General features: G+C 44.5%; 1 protein-coding gene across 1 annotated transcript in view; it reads right to left on the minus strand.

The window, feature by feature from the left end:
* Window positions 1-13,533, minus strand: part of MAP6 (microtubule associated protein 6) — an 82,412-nt gene that overhangs the window by 63,980 nt on the left and 4,899 nt on the right. The gene's annotated exons all lie outside the window — the stretch shown is intronic.

The raw sequence follows: 13,533 nt of genomic DNA on the forward strand, positions 1-13,533 counted from the left end.
ACAGCAGCCAAATCAAGTCCTAGGCACCTGGGAAAATCCCAAATAGTAGCAGCATTCCCTGCTAGCGATCCCAGAGCAAGCAGGGGCTTCCCCTATGTCTGTCTCAATAGCAGACTATGGACTTTTCCGCCATGGACTTGTCCAAACCCACAATGCTTCAAAATCAGATTCTGGCAACCCCCCAAAAAATGATATTACAGTAACAAATAATGGCCTGACATCAGTATGAAAATAAGAAAAACAACTCAAATGTTACTAAACCCGATCTGCACGACTTTCTGAACACGCTGACGGCAATTCAACAGACAATCCAAAATCACCCCCAAATAAATCACTAGGGGGTCCTTTTGTTAAGGCGTGTTAACCGATTTATCGCACGCTCAAGATTAGTGCGCGCTAAACGCTAAGGCGCCCACCGAATATAATGGATGCATTTAGCGTACCTTTAATAAAAGGACCCCTAGATTTTTCAATGGAAGCACATCATTTACTCCAAAAATATTTTATTGGTTTTAATACAATCATTACAAACTGAATCAAAAAATGACAATAAAAATACTAATACAAACTAATTAAGAAAATGACTATATAAATAAGCTAAATATCGGGGTTGTCATAACATAATAAAAGCATAAATTACAATCTTTATTCCTTCGTATTCAATAAGCATTTCCAAATCTTTTAAAATTTCTTCATATCCACCGATGGATCAAACACTGGCTGGCAGGCAGGAAACAGAGGGTTGGAGTAAAGGGCCATTACTCAGACTGGCAATGGGTCACGAGCGGAGTTCCACAGTGTTCGGTGCTGGGACTGCTCCTGTTCAATATATTTATCAACGACCTGGAGACGGGGACGAAATGTGAGGTTATTAAATTTGCTGATGACACCAAACTCTGCAGCAGGGTTAGAAACACGGAAGACTGCGAAGACCTGCAAAGAGACCTAACGAGACTGGAAGAGTGGGCAAATAGAGAAATGCAAGGTCATGCATGTAGGGAAAAAGAACCCGATGCTCAGCTACAAAATGGGGGGGGGGATCATTGCTAGGGGTGAGCAACCTTGAAAGAGACCTGGGGGTGATGGTGGACTCAACATTGAAAGCATCGGCACGGTGTGCGACAGCCTCCAAGAAAGCGAACAGAATGTTGGGTATCATTAAAAAGGGTATCACGACCAGGACGAAGGAAGTCATCATGCCGCTGTATCGTGCAATGGTGCGCCCGCATCTGGAGTACTGTGTCCAGTACTGGTCGCCGCACCTCAAGAAGGACATGGCAATACTTGAGGGGGTCCAGAGAAGAGCGACTAAACTGATAAAAGGTATGGAAAACTTTTCATACGCTGACAGGTTGAAAATGCTGGGGCTGTTCTCCCTGGAGAAGCGGAGACTTAGAGGAGACATGATAGAAACCTTCAAAATCCTGAAGGGCATAGAGAAGGTAGACAGGGACAGATTCTTCAGACTGTGGGGAACCACAAGTACAAGGGGGCACTTGGAGAAATTGAGAGGGGACAGGTTTAGAACAAATGCGAGGAAGTTCTTTTTTACCCAGAGGGTGGTGGACACATGGAACGCACTTCCGGAGGTTGTGATAAGCCAGAGCAAGCTACAGGGGTTCAAGGAAGGTTTAGATAGGTTCCTAAAGGATAAGGGGATTGAGGGGTACAGATAGAAGTAGAGGTAGGTTATAGGAATAGTCAGGGACCACTTCACAGGTCATAGGCCTGATGGGCCGCCGCGGGAGCAGACCACTGGGCGCGATGGACCTCTGGTCTGACCCAGTGGAGGCAACTTCTTATGTTCTTACTTAGGGCTCCTTTTACAAAGCCGCCCTAGGGCCTTAACGTGCGGAATAGCGTACGCTAAATTGCCGTGCGCGCTAGCTGCTAACGACTCCTTTTGAGCAGGTGGTAGATTTTCAGCTAGCCCTTAATTGCATATATTTTCTCATCTTTACTATATAAACAAACCATGCTCCACCATATGTTATAATCCAACTTAGAGAAGTCTCCAATTAATTAGACTGGTGTATATAATTGATTTAGGGTTGTATCTCTAGAAACTAGCGTGGGTTCAGTCCTTTTCAAATTAACAGACAAGCCATTCTCTGTAAGCTATAAGATATATTATCTGAAAACACAAGGCAATTTCGTTGAGTTTTATGGACTAATAAATACTTTGTATTTGGTCGGATTAAGACATCTTGCTTGCCTCTGTGTGTGTGTTTTTTAAGTGAATATTAGGCCTTGGTCCGGTTAAGTTAAAAGCAGCCAAAGAGAGGCCTGAATTACCCACTAAACATAGCCAGATAGCATGTGAATATTTATTGATTTGTTTAATTTATTGATTTAAACTTTGATATATTGCCAAATGGCCTGCGCTAGGCTCCAAAGCCGTTTACATTAAAACAAGCTCAACCATACATGCAGGTTGTATATGGGCTCTTAAAACCAGGGAAAAAGAACACTAAAAGTTACCAAAACAGATGAGTTTTGAGTAATTTTTTAAGACCAGAGAGAGTGGCTGATTTCTGATCCGGAGTGGGAGCTTGTTCCATAGCTTGGGGCCAATAGAACGGAAAGCAGTGGATCGGGTATAGGTTAAATGAAGATCTGGTGGTGAAGGGAGACTTACACACTAAAACAGGGGAAACAAATCCACAAAAATCAAACAGGCAAGAGCAAAAGTGGAAATGTCCAATCAGAATGGTGCACCAAAAAGTGTCTTTCAACTCATCTGATAAATCCAAATGTCTTTATTCATCCAAAATAACTCTTTCATCCAAAGTAACTCAATGACTCGACATGATCATGTTTCGGCCACCCGGCCTGCATCAGGAGTCTTTGGGTATCAAATGGATAAATATGAACTAAAGCACAACGATCAAACCGTTGCTCCGAATCTTGTGACGCTACAAAACACAAGCAAGGCCGTGTTGTTTTGTAGTGTCACAAGATTCGGAGCAACAGTTTGATCGTTTTGTTATAGATCATATTTATCCATTTGACACCCAAAGACTCTTAAGACTCCTGATGCAGGCCGGGTGGCCAAAACATGATCATGTCGAGTCATTGAGTTACTTTGGATGAATAAAGACATTTGGATTTATCAGATGAGTTGAAAGACACTTTTTGTGCACCATTCTGATTGGACATTTCCACTATTGCTCTTGCTTGGAAGATAAACCATACCATACAATTTCTTATAACCCGCAGAATTTCAACTAAGATTCTATGCGGCTTACAATAAGACATCAGAAGTTTACACTGTAGTTACAGTGAGGTGTTTGGAGTAAGTTAAGAGACAGTTCTGGATGTTACAGAGAAAAGAGAGTTGGTTTGTAGTGCCACAAGATTCGGAGCAACGGTTTGATCGTTTTGTTATAGATCATATTTATCCATTTGACACCCAAAGACTCTTAAGACTCCTGATGCAGGCCGGGTGGCCGAATCATGATCATGTCGAGTCATTGAGTTACTTTGAATGAAAGAGTTATTTTGGATGAATAAAGACATTTGGATTTATCAGATGAGTTGAAAGACACTTTTTGTGCACCATTCTGATTGGACATTTCCACTTTTGCTCTTGCTTTGGTGAAGGGAGACTTCACAGAACGCAAGAGACGAGAGGGATATAGGGAATAATGAGCTTATTCACGACAGAGCCAGCTAATGGCTCGCCCCCTAATCTGCATCTTGCTGGTGCTAGGGGGGGGGCGCTGTCCTGGCGGCAAGAACTGCCTTCCAGCTTTGTGTCCAGCCTCCGGGAGGGGGGGGGGTTCTGTCGGAGCTCCGCGGGGGGTCGGTTTGGCTCTCTCGCTTCTCTTTCTTGAAGTCTGCTGGGGGAGCTGCGGCTTCGGTGTATTTCGGTCCAGACGCCATCTCTCCGTGCTACTTCATTTTCTGCTCGGCTTCAGAGACCGGCTGGACTCTCGGCTGTCTCCGGTGTGCGGCAGGCGGTCGGGAGCCCCAGCGAAGAACTGCCTACGGAAGTCAATCAGCGCCGGGCAGTCGGCGTTAATGCTTACGAGGCAACATGCGTTTATCACCAACTGTGCCAGGAGAAGATGATCTGTGGCAGATGGGCTGTTCTGGGAAAATGTCGGAGACGGAATGGGGTTTCTTTTATCTTGCTTTTATTTTTTTGGTAGGGTTGCCTAATTTTTGGCCCTTTTTTGCTTTGTACTTCTTTACCTATGCTTTGATACTGTATTTTGTAGTCTTTTACTAAGGCGCGCTATTTAGAATGCCCTAAATGCTAATGCGCTCATTATATTCTATGAATGCGTTAGCATTTAGCGCGCTTTATGTATCTACGGTACACTTCTTTCTCTTCATATCTCTTTAGCATGTAGTTAATACTTATTTTTATTTTATTTTAAAATGTCTTACTCGCTACAACCTGTAGTCCTGTGTGTTATAGACAGTCATAATTACAATACATGCTATAATACAATAATAACATAGTAGACATACAATACATAAACATAAAATCAACCTGAATTACTAATAACAGATTAAACTGAATAGTATCTTCTATATTTCTTCTATATTTAAAATAATTTACTGTATTTTTCGGTCTATAAGACACCCCCCCCCCCCCCTGTAGAGGAGGAAAAACCAATGAAAAATAATTTCCTCCTCTACAGGGGGGTGCGTTTGGTGATCTTGTGCATCTGGTGCTAAGCGGCCTGAAGCAGCCTGCCCGCAGCCCAGAGCCACCCACCTGAAGCCCAAAGCCATCCGCCCGCAGCCACCCACACCCGAAGCAGCCAGCCCACAGCCAGAATCTGCCCGCACCCGAAGCCACCCGCAACGAAGGATCCCACCCAATAGCACCTGCATGTGAAGCCACCCGTCTGCAGCCCAGTCAGAAGGCGTCGCAGTGAAGAAACCCGCCTGACGATGCCCGCACTTGAAGCTGCCCCGGTACCTTTTTAAAGTTGCGGTGCTCTCCTGGGCTGTCTTTGGAAGCAGAGCAGAGCGGCGTGACACAGGAGCGCGACCTTTGCACTTCCTGTCGGGTCCCACGCCGCTCAGTGATTGGCTGAGGTCAGTTCTCAATGAGAACTGACCTCAGCCAATCACTGAGTGGCGCGGGACCCGGCAGGAAGCACAAAGGTTGCGCTCCTGCATCGCGCCACTCTGCTCTGCTTCCAAAGGCAGCCGTCCAGCAGGAGAGCACATCAACTTTTAAAAAGGTACTGGGGGAAGGTGTATTCACTCCATAAGACGCACCCACTTTTCCACCCCCTTTTTGGGGGTGGAAAAAGTGCGCCTTATGGAGCAAAAAATACGGTAGATTGTGAGCCCGCTGTGACAGAGAGGGTATTCTTGTAGTCTGTAATGTATCCCTCACTTCTATTGTATTAGTATTATAAACTGCTTAAAACTTATGTGCAAGCGGTATATCAAATATAATAAATCACGTCAAATCAAATATTCAGTGGAGATAATCAGCTATTTTCCGCTGAATATTAATGGTTAGGCAGCCAAATGCTATTTAACTGCCCAGGAGCTGTTCCCGAATATTGAGGGGAATGTTTTCTTTGTCTAGATCTGGTTACAGTGATCCTTCTTATGTTTGCTATTAAAGTTATTGCGCATCCTGCCAAGAATATAACAAAAAAAGATTTTGTACTAAAAGTGGTTTTAGCATTCTGCAACATACGAGTGTATACAGCTTTGTCAATATAACTGGTTTTAAGAAGGGTTTGGACACGTTCCTGGAGGAAAAGTCCATAGTCTGTTATTGAGAAAGACATGGTGGAAGCTACTGCTTGCCCTGGATCGGTAGCATGGAATGTTGCTACTCTTTGGGATTCTGGAATCTTGCTATTCTTTGAGATTCTGCATGGAATGTTGCTACTCCTTGGGTATAGGGCAATCAAGTCATTGCAACTTCACTGATGAGGTTGGCTCTGAGGCACTATGGAATGAGGCATTATGACATCACAATCTCAACTCTGGAATGTTTCTCTTATTGGGGTTCCGGAATCTTGCTCTTCTTTGAGATGCTGGAATGTTGCTTCTCCTTGGGTATAGGGCAATCAAGCCATTGTAACATCACTGATGAGGTTGGCTCTGAGGCACTGTGGAATGAGGCATTATGACATCACAATCTCAGCTCTGGAATGTTGCTCTCATTGGGGTTCCGGAATCTTGCTATTCTTTGAGATGCTAGAATGTTGCTACTCCTTGGGTATAGGGCAATCAAGCCATTGCAACAACACTGATGAGGTTGGCTCTGAGGCATTATGACATCACAATCTCAGGTCTGGAATGTTGCTCTCATTGGGGTTCCAGAATCTTGCTCTTCTTTGAGATGCTGGAATGTTGCTACTCCTTGGGTATAGGGCAATCAAGCCATTGCAACATCACTGATGAGGTTGGCTCTCAGGCACTGTGGAATGAGGCATTATGACATCACAATCTCAGCTCTGGAATGTTGCTCTCATTGGGGTTCCGGAATCTTGCTATTCTTTGAGATGCTGGAATGTTGCTACTCCTTGGTTATAGGGCAATCAAGCCATTGCAACATCACTGATGAGGTTGGCTCTCAGGCACTGTGGAATGAGGCATTATGACATCACAATCTCAACTCTGGAATGTTTCTCTTATTGGGGTTCCGGAATCTTGCTCTTCTTTGAGATGCTAGAATGTTGCTACTCCTTGGGTATAGGGCAATCAAGCCATTGTAACATCATTGATGAGGTTGGCTCTGAGGCACTGTGGAATGAGGCATTATGACATCACAATCTCAGCTCTGGAATGTTGCTCTCATTGGGGTTCCGGAATCTTGCTATTCTTTGAGATGCTGGAATGTTGCTACTCCTTGGGTATAGGGCAATCAAGCCATTGCAACATCACTGATGAGGTTGGCTCTGAGGCACTGTGGAATGAGGCATTATGACATCACAATCTCAGCTCTGGAATGTTGCTCTCATTGGGGTTCCGGAATCTTGCTATTCTTTGAGATGCTGGAATGTTGTTACTCCTTGGGTATAGGGCAATCAAGCCATTGCAACATCACTGATGAGGTTGGCTCACAGGCACTGTGGAATGAGGCATTATGACATCACAATCTCAACTCTGGAATGTTTCTCTTATTGGGGTTCCGGAATCTTGCTCTTCTTTGAGATGCTAGAATGTTGCTACTCCTTGGGTATAGGGCAATCAAGCCATTGCAACATCACTGATGAGGTTGGCTCTCAGGCACTGTGGAATGAGGCATTATGACATCACAATCTCAACTCTGGAATGTTTCTCTTATTGGGGTTCCGGAATCTTGCTCTTCTTTGAGATGCTAGAATGTTGCTACTCCTTGGGTATAGGGCAATCAAGCCATTGTAACATCATTGATGAGGTTGGCTCTGAGGCACTGTGGAATGAGGCATTATGACATCACAATCTCAGCTCTGGAATGTTGCTCTCATTGGGGTTCCGGAATCTTGCTATTCTTTGAGATGCTGGAATGTTGCTACTCCTTGGGTATAGGGCAATCAAGCCATTGCAACATCACTGATGAGGTTGGCTCTGAGGCACTGTGGAATGAGGCATTATGACATCACAATCTCAGCTCTGGAATGTTGCTCTCATTGGGGTTCCGGAATCTTGCTATTCTTTGAGATGCTGGAATGTTGTTACTCCTTGGGTATAGGGCAATCAAGCCATTGCAACATCACTGATGAGGTTGGCTCTCAGGCACTGTGGAATGAGGCATTATGACATCACAATCTCAACTCTGGAATGTTTCTCTTATTGGGGTTCCGGAATCTTGCTCTTCTTTGAGATGCTAGAATGTTGCTACTCCTTGGGTATAGGGCAATCAAGCCATTGTAACATCATTGATGAGGTTGGCTCTGAGGCCCTGTGGAATGAGGCATTATGACATCACAATCTCAGCTCTGGAATGTTGCTCTCATTGGGGTTCCGGAATCTTGCTATTCTTTGAGATGCTGGAATGTTGCTACTCCTTGGGTATAGGGCAATCAAGCCATTGCAACATCACTGATGAGGTTGGCTCTGAGGCACTGTGGAATGAGGCATTATGACATCACAATCTCAGCTCTGGAATGTTGCTCTCATTGGGGTTCCGGAATCTTGCTATTCTTTGAGATGCTGGAATGTTGCTACTCCTTGGGTATAGGGCAATCAAGCCATTGCAACATCACTGATGAGGTTGGCTCTCAGGCACTGTGGAATGAGGCATTATGACATCACAATCTCAACTCTAGAATGTTGCTTTCATTGGGGTTCCGGAATCTTGCTCTTCTTTGAGATGCTGGAATGTTGCTATTCTATGGGTTTTGGCCAGGTACTAGTGACCTGGATTGGCCTCCGTGAGAACGGGTTACTGGGCTTGATGAAGCATTGGTCTGACCCAGTAAGGCTATTCTTATGTTCTTATTTGGCTGATCACCGTACTCCTTCTAGGGAGAGAGCTAATTTTCATAGAGACTTTTTCAAAGAGTATCTCTAGATTTGAGGTATTCTTTTCCTGGTAACCGCAGCCACTTTATTGAGGATCTCCTTCTCCCTATTGAATCTTTTAATGCCATATATTACCTGAACACCACTATAAGCAATTCAACATATCAAGTTCCAATAAAAACAGATAAATTTGCATAGACACAATGGGAGTGTGAAATGCTGCCGTCTATTTAAAAAAAAAAATTCCACAGGTGATCCAAATTATTCTGCTGTGATTCTGAAATCCTGACTATAAATCCTCACTGCCAGTTGATCAAAATGCAGAGTGAACGGATGCTTTGATTCCCCAGGTGCTCTAAAGCAGTGATTCCCAACCCTGTCCTGGAGGAACACCAGGCCAATCGGGTTTTCAGGCTAGCCCTAATGAATATGCATGAGAGAGATTTGCATATGATGGAAGTGATAGGCATGCAAATTTGCTTCATGCATATTCATTAGGGCTAGCCTGAAAACCCGATTGGCCTGGTGTTCCTCCAGGACAGGGTTGGGAACCACTGATGTAAAGGGTTCCCATAATCATCATGTAAAACCAGGGCTGCCCAAGTCCGGTCCTCGAGATCTCTGGCAGGCCAGGTTTTCAGGATATCCATAATGAATATGCATGAGAGAGATTTGCATACCGAAAAGGCAGTGCAGGCAAATCTCTCTCATGCATATTCATTGTGGATATCCTGAAAACCTGGCCTGCCAGTAAATCTTGAGGACCGGACTTGGGCAGCCCTGATGTAAACTTTATTCTAACACAGTGGTTCCCAAACCTGTCCTGGGGGATCCCCAGCCAGTCAGGTTTTCAAGATATCCCTAATGAATATGCATGAGAGAGATTTGCATATGATGGAAGTGATAGGCATGCAAATTTGCTTCATGCATATTCATTAGGGATATCTTGAAAACCCGATTGGCCTGGTGTTCCTCCAGGACAGGGTTGGGAACCACTGCTCTAAAGTGTGTCAGGGGAAAAAAAACCCACAAAAGGAATTGACCCCGAAATATCCACAGATAAGAAACGTTGACACTTTCAAATAAAGTCCATTTTGGAACATCGTCACTCCACAGAGCTTTTTTGGTTTTCTCTAAAGTGTGTCCTGCCCATGATCTATTTTCCCCGACACCCCCGCCTCGGGAACTCTGCTCTTCAGGCACGTCTCTCTTGTGTGGACCCTTCTCCTCTACTGCCAACTCCCAGCTCCGCTCCTTCTGCCTCGCTGCACCGCAGGCTTGGAACAACCTGCCTGGATCGTTACACCAGGCGCCGTCTCTAGCGCTGTTCAAATCCAGGCTCAAAGCCCGCTTCTTTGAAGCTGCGTGGAGGTCCTAACACTTGCAAATTATACACTATGGTCCGCTTTTACAAAGGCGCACTCAGTGTTTTAGTGCAGATTTAGTGTGTGCTAACCGCTAACACGTCCATAGGATAACATGCACGTGTCAACGTTTAGCACACGCTAATATTTTAGCATGCGCTAAAAAGCTTAGTGCACTTTTGTAGAAGAGGGGGGTAAGTAGTAGTAGCAGCAGCTACTACAGATGGCCCCCCTAGCCCTACCACCCCTATTTGGCCCCCAATAACTATAGTACTCATTCCAACAACATTGTTGTCCTAAAGGAATGCTAATAAAGCTGTTTCCCTCCCCCCTTCCCCCCCCCCAAATGTTTGCAGCATTGGCCCCACTCTTGGAGTGACAGAGTAGCCTAGGAGTTAAGCCAGTGTTCAAATCTCAACGATGCTCCTTGTGACCTCAGACAAGTCACATTAGCCTTTCAAGTACAAAATTACAACTTAAATCCTCTGGGGAAATGATAACGGAACATAAGAATTGCTGCTGCTGGGTCAGACCGGCGGTCCATCGTGCCTAGCAGTCCGCTCACACGGCGGCCCTTAGGTCAAAGACCAGCGCCCTAACTGAGACCAGCCCTACCTGCGTACGTTCTATTTCAGCAGGAACTTGTCTAACTTTGTCTTGAATCCCTGGAGGGTGTTTTCCCCTATGACAGACTCCGGAAGAGCGTTCCAATTTTCTACCTCTCTCTGGGTGAAGAAGAACTTCCTTACGTTTGTACAGAATCTATCCTCTTTCAACTTTAGAGAGTGCCCTCTCGTTCTCCCTACCTTGGAGAGGGTGAACAACCTATCTTTATCTACTTTGTCTTGAATCCCTGGAGGGTGCTTTCCCCTATAACAGCCTCCGGAAGAGCGTTCCAGTTTTCTACCACTCTCTGGGTGAAGAAGAACTTCCTTACATTTGTACAGAATCTATCCTCTTTCAACTTTAGAGAGTGCCCTCTCGTTCTCCCTACCTTGGAGAGGGTGAACAACCTATCTTTATCTACTTTGTCTTGAATCCCTGGAGGGTGCTTTCCCCTATAACAGCCTCCGGAAGAGCGTTCCAGTTTTCTACCACTCTCTGGGTGAAGAAGAACTTCCTTACATTTGTACAGAATCTATCCTCTTTCAACTTTAGAGAGTGCCCTCTCGTTCTCTCTACCTTGGAGAGAATGAACAACCTGTCTTTATCTACTAAGTCTATTCCCTTCATTATCTTGAATGTTTCGATCATGTCCCCTCTCAGTCTCCTCTTTTCAAGGGAGAAGAGGCCCAGTTTCTCTAATTTCTCACTGTACGGCAACTCCTTCAGCCCCTTAACCATTTTAGTCGCTCTTCTCTGAACCCTTTCAAGTAGTACCGTGTTCTTCTTCATGTACAGCGACCAGTGCTGGACGCAGTATTCCAGGTGAGGGCGCACCATGGCCCAGTACAGCGGAATCCGACAGTTATTCACCTTGAGCTACGTTTGAATAGGCACAAGCTAAACAATATTCTAAAAAAACAAAAGCAAGACTGTTATAGCAAAATAAGTGAATTCTCTATAGGATAAGTCACGTAGATTCCCCTCTTCCTCCAGAATCCTTTGTTTTTAGAGCACAAAAGAAAAAAAAAAAATATCGTGAGCCAATTATTTCTAGATTATCAACAACTTACAGGGCCAAGGAATTTCCCAAGGTTGAAGCCCTGTGCAGACAAGATTTAAACCCAAGCAGGCATCTGTGTTCAAGCAACATAATTCCCCAAATGGGCAGGGAAAGTGCACGGCCAAAGGGGTCCTCATTTGAATCTTGCTAGGGACACAAGATAGGAGGGAATCTTCTTTGAATAGACTCCTCATTAAATCCTTAATTAAATCCATTTATGCAAATGACGCATTTCGATTGGTATGCATGCACAAGAAAAGCTACACCCCAGTGATTCAGTAGCAGCCGTTTTGCTTGACAATAGAGAAGGAATTTTTGTTCTGTTAGAATTTTCCATCGTCATTTTTTTCCCCAAAACATCCAAAATTGGATTTAGACATCATATTCAAAATGCCTCCTCTCCCCCCCCTCCCCCATGTATATTTATTTCAGGCACAAGGTTAAATTTGGAAACAAGATAATAGACTTGAAACACATTTTAGATGGATAGTCTATACATGAAATCTTAAATCAGCCATGTCTGATAATGCAAAATACATTTGAGTTAATACTTGCACAGAGAAGGCCAGTGGGTTCAAGGACAATAAATTGCAGGCTGGCTATGCTTTCACCTACTTCCTGTCTCTCACTGAACCGAAGAAAGCTCTGGAAAAGATACTGTTCATAAGGAAACACCTTGATTCTGCGCCAGACATTAATAATGCGATATTTAAGTGACAGACACTTTGAATTTACCAGCAATAGTGAGACAGGTCAGGGAACTAAAGGTCCCCCAGCAGAGCCTCGAGTCTTTTAACAGACCATTCACGTTGGAGAAACATGCCGGCCAGAGAAGATGACTGATGTAGAAAGCTATAATTTATTAATTGGGAGGGTTTGCGTCTCGGCCAGCTGCACGCTTGCAGGTCTGGATGGGAAGTCAGGCTTTTGCAGGGAACAAATGCCCTGCGCACCAGAGAACAAATGAAACCACTGAGCATTCGATGCACTTCGCCCTCTAATTAGCTTTGAGGCTGGCTGCGGTGAGTCTGCATGTGACGAAACAAAACATCTATTTGTCCACAGGTGGATTCCTCTAGACATCTACAAATTAACCAGAAAAAAAAAAAAAAAACAACAACCCAAGTTCCAAAGCAATAACTGAAATCAACACTACAACAGTCAGAGCTCCGAACCTTCAGCTCTTACAAAGTTAATGCCCCCGAGTCATCAAAAAGCAACGGATTTGTAGTTGCTTTTCATTCAGATGCAGATATAGAAAAAGCAGCGTGTAAAAAGACCATTTACAGGAGGCTGAAAACTAAGCAGCAACAGATTTGGAGAAGTAGGCCAGTGGTTTGTGCAGTGGAAACTGGATTCAATTCCTTGTGACCTTGGGGAACTCTCCATTGCCCCAGGTAGAAAATAAGTATTTGTCTATCTCCCCCTCCCCCCTTTTATGAAGCCGCGTTAGGCTTTTTTTTTTTTTTTATCGCTGGCCATGTCAATAATAGCATTGGAACTAATACCGCCGTGGCCGTAAATTTTTAAAAAAAAGCCTAATACAGCTTCATAAGTATAATTGTAAACCATGTTGGTTGTAACCACAGAAAGGCAGCACATCAAATCTCATCCCCTTCTAAACCTGAAAAGGGTGCAGTTAAATTGCAATGGTAGGGTGGGGAGGGGTATTTTAAACCACAAATACTGAGAAAACCCCACAGTTGAGTGTGCAGAACAAACTAGCCCTAATTGAGGCGGGGCGCCCAGACAAATACTGGCAGAGTGTCCTGAGCACCCTTGATACAGCCACGATAGTGGCGAAACGGGTCCCCGTCGGACTTCTCATGAAACTCTGCGCACTAGAGATAAGTAGCATTTCCTGCTGTTTGATATATAAACAAAGAAAAATAAGTTAAACAAACAGTGAGAATTAAGTTATACACAGGAGTGTGTGGCATGGTGGTTGAAGCTACAGCCTCCGCACCCTGGGGTTGTGGGTTCAAATCCCGCGCTGCTCCTTGTGACCCTGGGCAAGTCACTTAATCTTCCATAGCCCCAGGTACGTTAGATAAATTGTGAGCCCAC

Source organism: Geotrypetes seraphini, chromosome 6 (genome assembly GCF_902459505.1).
Source record: "Geotrypetes seraphini chromosome 6, aGeoSer1.1, whole genome shotgun sequence".
Classification (NCBI taxonomy): Eukaryota; Metazoa; Chordata; class Amphibia; order Gymnophiona; family Dermophiidae; genus Geotrypetes; species Geotrypetes seraphini.